The sequence below is a fragment of the Aethalodelphis obliquidens genome, unplaced genomic scaffold (genome assembly GCF_003676395.1).
Source record: "Aethalodelphis obliquidens isolate GAN/ISIS:26980383/991018 unplaced genomic scaffold, ASM367639v1 scaffold16, whole genome shotgun sequence".
NCBI classification, from domain to species: Eukaryota; Metazoa; Chordata; class Mammalia; order Artiodactyla; family Delphinidae; genus Aethalodelphis; species Aethalodelphis obliquidens.
This window is the reverse complement of record NW_020837960.1, coordinates 21506316-21513924: the sequence shown is the minus strand read 5'-3', so window position 1 is coordinate 21513924 and position 7609 is coordinate 21506316. Positions and strand designations below refer to the sequence as shown.

The window sequence follows — 7609 nt, the reverse complement described above, 5'->3', positions numbered from 1 at the left end:
TGTGTGTGTGTGTGTGTGTGTGTGTGTGTGTGTGTGTGTGTGTGTGTAGGGGTGGGAGTGTTGGGGAGTGTTTTAGGTTGATGTCGGAGAGAGAAAGAAGAAGCAGGAACTACAATTCATCCCTGTTTTACTCCTTTTTAAAATAGGAATTAATTCTAAAAAATAGTCTTAAAATATATGAATACCTAAGATTGGAGATCTGTTGTTGTTGTTGTTTAATTGTACTATCAACTGGCCATGAAGAAAATTATTTATATTACAGCACAGGGAAGTAGAGAGTATAATACGGTAGTGGATCCTGAAGTCAGATTTCTGAGGGTCAAATCCTTATTCTGACCATTTCTTCACCCCTATAAACCTTAGTTTCCTCATTACTTCCTAAGTCAAAGGCTCATGAGCATTAAATGAGACAATACACATGAGGCGTTTATCACCGTATCAGTCACTTTTCGCTTTTATCATAATGAGAAATTTTGATTTAATATTGGGAAGTCATTTTTGATGACTTTTTAAAACCGAAATTTGTCAGGAAGGATGATTGTGGAGCCTCTTTTCCTGGGTTTATTTAGAAGCAAAATGTACTCCATAGTCTGAAATAACAGATGTGTGATTTTTCCTGGATCTGGGTGCACAGATCAGATGAGCTTCAGAGGTCTTCTTTAACTTGTGGGTGTCTTTTTTTCAAGTTACCTCTTTTCTCCACGGCTGCTGGTTTTTTTTCAAATTATGATTGTGTAATCCATTCCATTTCTAATAGCTAAAAGAGAATATTTGTTAACTTATGCTCTCATAGACGTCTTATGGACCAGTTTTAGTTTTGGCTACAAACAAGCACACAAAAAGAGTTAAGCAAACAAAAGACACATGTTCTTTTTTAAACAGAATAATATATTCAAATAATTTTAAATAAATTTAAATAATATTTTTAAAATGAAATAATAGTGAGAAAATTGCAAAAAAGCCTAGGTAAAAAATAACAGGTCATTGCAATTAGTTATTCTCCTGTATCTTCCTTCATTTACCAACTCATGTATTCATTTGCTCCTGGACACAATGATCACAAATTTACCGAGTGACCACTGTGTGCTATGCTGGCTGCCTGGGAGAATGCAGACCTCTGTAGCCCACGATTTCTACACTGGCAGAGCTTGAAATGACTTTGAACATGAAAGCAGCATACCAATACAAATGTTAAATAAAGTTACAAGGCAATAAGGCAGTTGATGTTTTAAGACAGCATGTAATAGTTCTCATTTTCCTTTCAAAATATAATATGAATAAACATAAGACTTACCATAGCTCAGCCAGACTTAGGTCATCTTCCCCTCCTTCGCTTCCTAGATGCATAGAACTCTTTATGACACAGATTTAATCTGATAAGAGTAATTCTTAAAAGGCTTAATCCTGCTTCTCTCAAACTAAAGTCATTGTACTTAGGCTGCTTGGATGAATTAATTATGGACAGAGACCAGGGTACTAATTAATATCAAAAGTGGAGACATATATATAGAAAACATATGAATTGTGATTTGAAGCTTATTAAGACTTTCTCTGTTATCAGTGATCATGCTGAGTAAAGTTTTTGATCAAGCTTGTTATCTCCAGGAAATAAAAAGTCATGAAGGCATACGAACATGGTTTTGTCCATGTTTAAGCCTAAACAGTCCCTCCTCTAATAAGTTAACATGGACCTAAGGTGCTTCTGTTGTTCACGAGTGAGATTAAAATTTTAACTTCAGAAATCATTAAGTATAAAAATGCATGGTAAAAGTCAAGTATTACCACTTTTAAAAAAAAGAAAGAAGAAAAAGAACAAATTGTAAATCTGCTAGAAGGAAAAAATGGAAGAAAACAAGGAAAAAACTCAACCTTAAAATAGTAAAGAGATAAGAGAATTAGTTTTATCTATATAGAATGAATTGGAGGGGACTAGTAAGAAAAGAAATATGAGGTGACAAGCAGGCAAATTCATTTAGTAAACTGTCACTTAATAGTAATTACGTTTTTAAACTAGAGCAGGAATTTAGATAAAAATACTTCTAGTAGTAGACAAAATACATCTTGTTCTTTGGAATTATTTCACATATTTTGTTTACAAATAACACACAAATAAAGATTCAGACAGATTATACTCAGCTTACAAATTATACAGAGATCAACTCGTGAACTGTTTCCCATGCTTTGTGCCAGGTGTTTTAACCACTGTTTCTCTAATACAGATATGCTGAATAGCACTTTATGGAGCTACCATGATAAGAAAGGACAGAGAAGCTTAAATTTTCTTGTGTGTGTGTGTTTGATAAAAGAGGGTGACTTAAATGATATCCATTTATTCTTTATTTTGACAGAGCAGCACTATAATGAAATAATTTTATTTAATATAAAATTAAAATTAAATTTTAATTTAATTTTAATTTTAAATTTAAATTTTAATTTTAATTTTAAATTTAATTTTAATATAAAATTAAAATTAAATTTTAAATTAAAATTATTTAAAATAATTTTATTTAATGAAATAATTTTTTAACCATTACTGCTAGAAGATTTTTTCCAAAAAATGTAAAGAGTTAAAACTCAATAAAATATAGTCCATGTAACAAAAGAGACTGCAAAGAAAATATCAAGGAAAACAGATGAGGTCCTAAAACATGGATAACTACTGTGATATAATTTTAAATATAAAATATGGGCTATATTAAATATAAAATTACCAGAATATTTCTTTACATTTCTATGATGGCATTACAGTGAGTTTTACTTCTTCTTTACACTTACTTGTATTTTATGCATTTTTTAAACTTTTAAAAAACTGAGATATAATTGAGAAATTATCACCATGATAAGACTAATTAATAATCATCATCACACATAATTAAAAATGTTTTCTTTATACATTTTTTATAATAAACAAAGATTATTATCAGGAAGAAAATCATAAAATACCTGGCCTTTAACTCCAACAAAATAATTAGATTTAGAGTGTTTATTAAGTGAGTAAATTTTATTTTGCTAAAAGGCCAGTATTACTTTCCTTACAACACAAAAATAATGGCAAGTGGCAAATACAATTGATGTGGAGCCGTGCAGTTTAATCCCTGTGTTTTTGGTAAGTTGTGACATATCCACTGTAAGTTAAGTTTGGCCCTTCTGAAGGAGTAAAATACATTAGATGGGTCATAACAGCATTGCTCTTGGCACATGAACAGTGGAGAGTGAAAATCAAACAAGACCTTCCAAGTAGTTCTGCTTTTTACAAAAATACATTTTGTAATGGTTTATTTCCACTTCAATGGAACATACAAATCACGTCTTAAAAGAAAGAGAAAAAAAAAGTCAAATGCTTGGAAAGGCAGTTGTGTTAGATGAAGAGAATTGAATCCTCTGCAGATTTTAGAGCATCTTTCAAGTTGGCCTTTTACAATCAGTTTTTGAGAATATTTTTCAGGAAGATGGAGGGGAAGCCTTGCTTTGGTGCGGTGGGGCTGGTGCAAGTCTTGGTACTCTGGCAGCTGGGCTAATCCAGGAGTCAAGCACGAAGATCCTGTTTGCTCACAGAGTAGCTTGTTCTCCTCTGACACGTCCTTGCCCTTTGAGGAACAGAAGGGAGTAACATGTTTTACCATAATTCCTGGAATCTCTCTGCCTAATGCCTGGGTATCACCATTTCTCAGGCCTCTGAGCAGATGCTGTGTAGCACCTATTAGGAGCATGGTATTGAACTTCCTGCTGCCTAAGGCATTATCAAGGAGTCAGCATCTTTGATTTTCCGTTTTCCTTCTGAACAGTTGGCATAAACATGAGAATAAGCCACAATGTCACTTTGTGCAGCAACAATGACCTTACTCTCGACTTGTCTGCATAACCACGCAAATGCAACTCTTATAATATACATATTTGAAAAACCATAATGAGTCTCATGTGATCTGGACCTGCTTCCCATGAAGCAAATCACCGGAGATATGCAGTGAGGGATGTGTGGGAGAAAATGCTTCTCCAAATCCCTAAGAATTGAGACAAAGTATTCTGAATTCCATGAACTAAATAAAGTCTTTGGATGTAGCACCAAGTGGTAAATCTGTGTGAGCCCCTGAAAATCTTCTTTTGATTAATATCCCCCTTTGGGCCTCGGCCGTGACTCCAGCAGTTCTGTCCCTCCTGCATCATCTCATAAAGAGCCAGCATATTTTAGGTTTATATCAGTGCCTTGCACATACACTACCCAAGTAATGTGTTCTTAATTCATAGATGTGGCTCTGACAAGTATCAAAGCTTCACACTTTGTTTTAGCTACATCTAATTCAGCATATTTTTTCATAGTTTTCCTGTGACTTGACTTTGCCAAGTTTGGAGGGTGTATTGAGTGTGGCCTCTGTGGATAGATTAGATAACTGTTAGATCCCTCCCAGCCCCGAGGTTCCATAATTCTACGGCTTGATACTTAACCCACAAATCCCTTAAAATATATTTCAATTGTTTCCTCTTTCTTCCTTAGCTTTCCCCTACTCATCAGTAAATATTTAAGAAATAAATATCATGAAATTTTGCTGTATGTAATAGAGAACCAAAATAACAGTGCTTTAAGTAGATAGAAATAAATTTTTTTTCACGTGGAAGTTAGGATTTAGAGTTCAGGACTGGCGAGGTGGATCAGTTGCTGTCTGGGACTCAGGCTACTTTGAGATTTCCACAACATCATTCCTAGGGAATAATCTTCACTCTTGTGGTCTCAGTGGTACCTCCAGCCACCACATCCATGTTTTAAGCAGAGTGGAGGAAAGGCAGAAGTAGCCTGCACTTGCCTTTAAGGTATGTGTTGGAACTTACTTACATCATTTCCCTAACATCCTATTGATCAGAACTTTCCACAGGGTCACAGCTAGCTGCAAATAAGGCTGGAAATGTTATCAACTTCCCTCCCCTCTCCCTGCCCTTCTGCTCCCCAAGTAGACATGTGCTCAGCTTTAACTGAGGATTTCTGTTATTGTTGGCAGAAAGTTAGAAAGCTTATTAAAATATACATAGCACAGTCAGGCACTACACACACACACACACACACACACACACACACACACACACATGAGTTTTCATAAAATCTCATTATTTTGAACTCTTTAGCATAGGGAAGAAGATGTATTTTCCAGAATCCAATTAAAATTTGATTCTATAACAATCAATTGCATACCTCTTTTGAACTGCAAGTTAACCTAGTGTGTAAGCGCATTAGCTTATGCCTTAGATGGCTATAGTGTTGTCAGTTACCCCTGTGTGATATGAGCAAGTTAATCTCTGGAATTCTCCATTTCCTCACCTGAAAATGGATATAATATATATATATCTCACAGTACTGTCACACTTAAATGATATAATTTATATAAATCTCTTAAAATAGTGTTGGATACATAGCAAGTACTCAATAACATTAGTTTAAATTTTTTTAAAAAATTCTTAAGTACTGTGACAATAAAATTTACATGAGTCACATTCTCTCCACTAAATGACTTATATGGCAGGGCAGATGTACTATGGAGAAGAAAAGAGTGAAAGTAAGAGGCAAGAAACTTTTGTAATTCTTATCTGATTGTATGAGCTTGAGCAAGTTACTTCTCTTAAGTCTGAATTTATTCATTTGAAAAAATGGCAACATTTATAACGTGTCAGTTTCTTGAGTATGACAAAGTACATGATATACTTTGAAAACTCTGTTCTAAGCTTAATAATAATATAATAGCTGGTATTAACTAGAATTAATTCACCCCAAATTTGTGCTGAGATTTATACACATATTATCTCATTTAACGTGTATAAGAATCCTGTAACAGGGTATTATTAATTCCATTTTAGAATGAGAAGAAGGAGGCTTAAACTTCCAAGATCACACAACAATTTGTTGGAGGACCTAAGAATTCAAACCCAGGTATGCTTATCTCTAAAGCCAATATTGTAAAATACATTCTACGGTGCTTCTAACAATGGAGTGGTTCAGTACACGGGAAAATGTGCTGGGAACAGTGGATGGTTTAATTTAACCAGATCGTAGTGAATATAGGGGACTCGTGGAAGTCAAGACTGGAGGGTAGGCTGGAGACACTATTTGGAGAGCTTTCAGTGTAACAGTGATGATTCAATACTTAACTGAGAAAGAAATGAGGAACTATGGAGTGTTTTTTTGAATATACAAGCTGTGGCTTAGAAAGAGTGGAATAGCTGAATTAAAGAAGGAAGAAAGATGAAAAAAAAAGCAGGGAGATGACTAAGAGGCTATTTTAATGTTCCGCTGTGCACAAGATCTAGGGCACTGGTCGTGGGAATACATAGTGAGTCTGTGTCTAGGAATGTTGAAGTCCTCACGTATCATTTATTAAGCAGTGTGTTCAGTAGGAAGTCATTATTGTGCCATCTTAAGGCAACCCTCCCATATTCGCAGGAGGGCAGCAAAGTTATACCACAATCAGAATTCTGGGTTTGCAACAGCTCTACCTGAGCCATACCTTTGCCATATTTTCCCTGCTTGTGACTTACCTCTTGTTTTCTCTGGTTTGCTTCAAATCTGTCTCTGACTTTGGCACCTTTAGTTTTCCTGGCCTTTGACCTGTGTGTTGTAAAGTGTAGGTATTACTATTATTCAGATATGGTGAGGTCAACAGATAAGGAAAGGATTGCCATTGAAAAGATTTTGTTACTCGTGGTATCCGAGTGAAGGGAGCACATCACACCATGCAGGAAGCACCAGAGTTAGGAGGCAGAGAGAGTGAGGGGGAAATGTGAGCAAGAGCCTTTACTGTGAGGGACTTCCCTGGCAGTTCAGTGGTTAAGCCTCCATGCTCCTAATGCAAGGGAGCATGGGTTCCATCCCTGGTCGGGGAACTATGATCCCACATGCTGCACGGTGTAGCCCCCAAAAAAGAGCCTTTACTGTGGTTTCCACAGGCAAGACAGGACAAGCAGATTTAGGTTTGGCTAATTTGAATAATTTCAGTGGGCTCTGGGGTGTCGGGGCTATCTCTAGTTGTCTGGTACCTGGCCCTAGGGTAATTAGCACAGAGGAATAATGGCCCAGGGTGTGAGAGCCCTATAAAGGAAGTTGTTGGGGTGTGAGTTCTGGATACATTGGTTTGCACAGGAAAGGTGGACTTTCAGGCCATTCCTTTACTATTTTAAGAGTTGGCTAAAGGGAGGGACAGTCCCTACAAGGTCTCTAAAACCCCAAGATGTCAAAGCATCAAATGCAGAAACTAGAAAGTGTGGTTATTACACTCTGACCCACTGCTTTTCCTCCTAGCTCATAATAGATCTTTTTACCCTTCCCCCTTTATTTTTAATTAATTTATTTTTTTGCGGTACACGGGTCTCTCACTGTTGTGGCCTCTCACGTTGCGGAGCACAGGCCCGGGCGCACAGGCCCAGTGGCCATGGCTCATGGGCCCAGCTGCTCCGCAGCATGTGGGATCCTCCCAGACCGGGGCACGAACCCTTGTCCCCTGCATCGGCAGGCGGACTCTCAACCACTGCACCACCAGGGAAGCCCCACCCTTTATTTTTTATTTTAATTTTTTAAACATTTATTTATTTATTTATTTATCTTTAGGCTGCATTGGGTCTTAGTTGCAGC

General features: G+C 36.5%; 1 long non-coding RNA gene across 1 annotated transcript in view; it reads left to right on the top strand.

Annotated features, from left to right (window-relative positions):
• Nucleotides 1-7609, top strand: part of LOC113625683 (uncharacterized) — a 529756-nt gene that overhangs the window by 303949 nt on the left and 218198 nt on the right. The window contains exon 6 of the long non-coding RNA XR_003434794.1: nucleotides 5842-5914. This is a non-coding gene — a long non-coding RNA (uncharacterized LOC113625683). The remainder of the gene's footprint in view (nucleotides 1-5841; nucleotides 5915-7609) is intronic.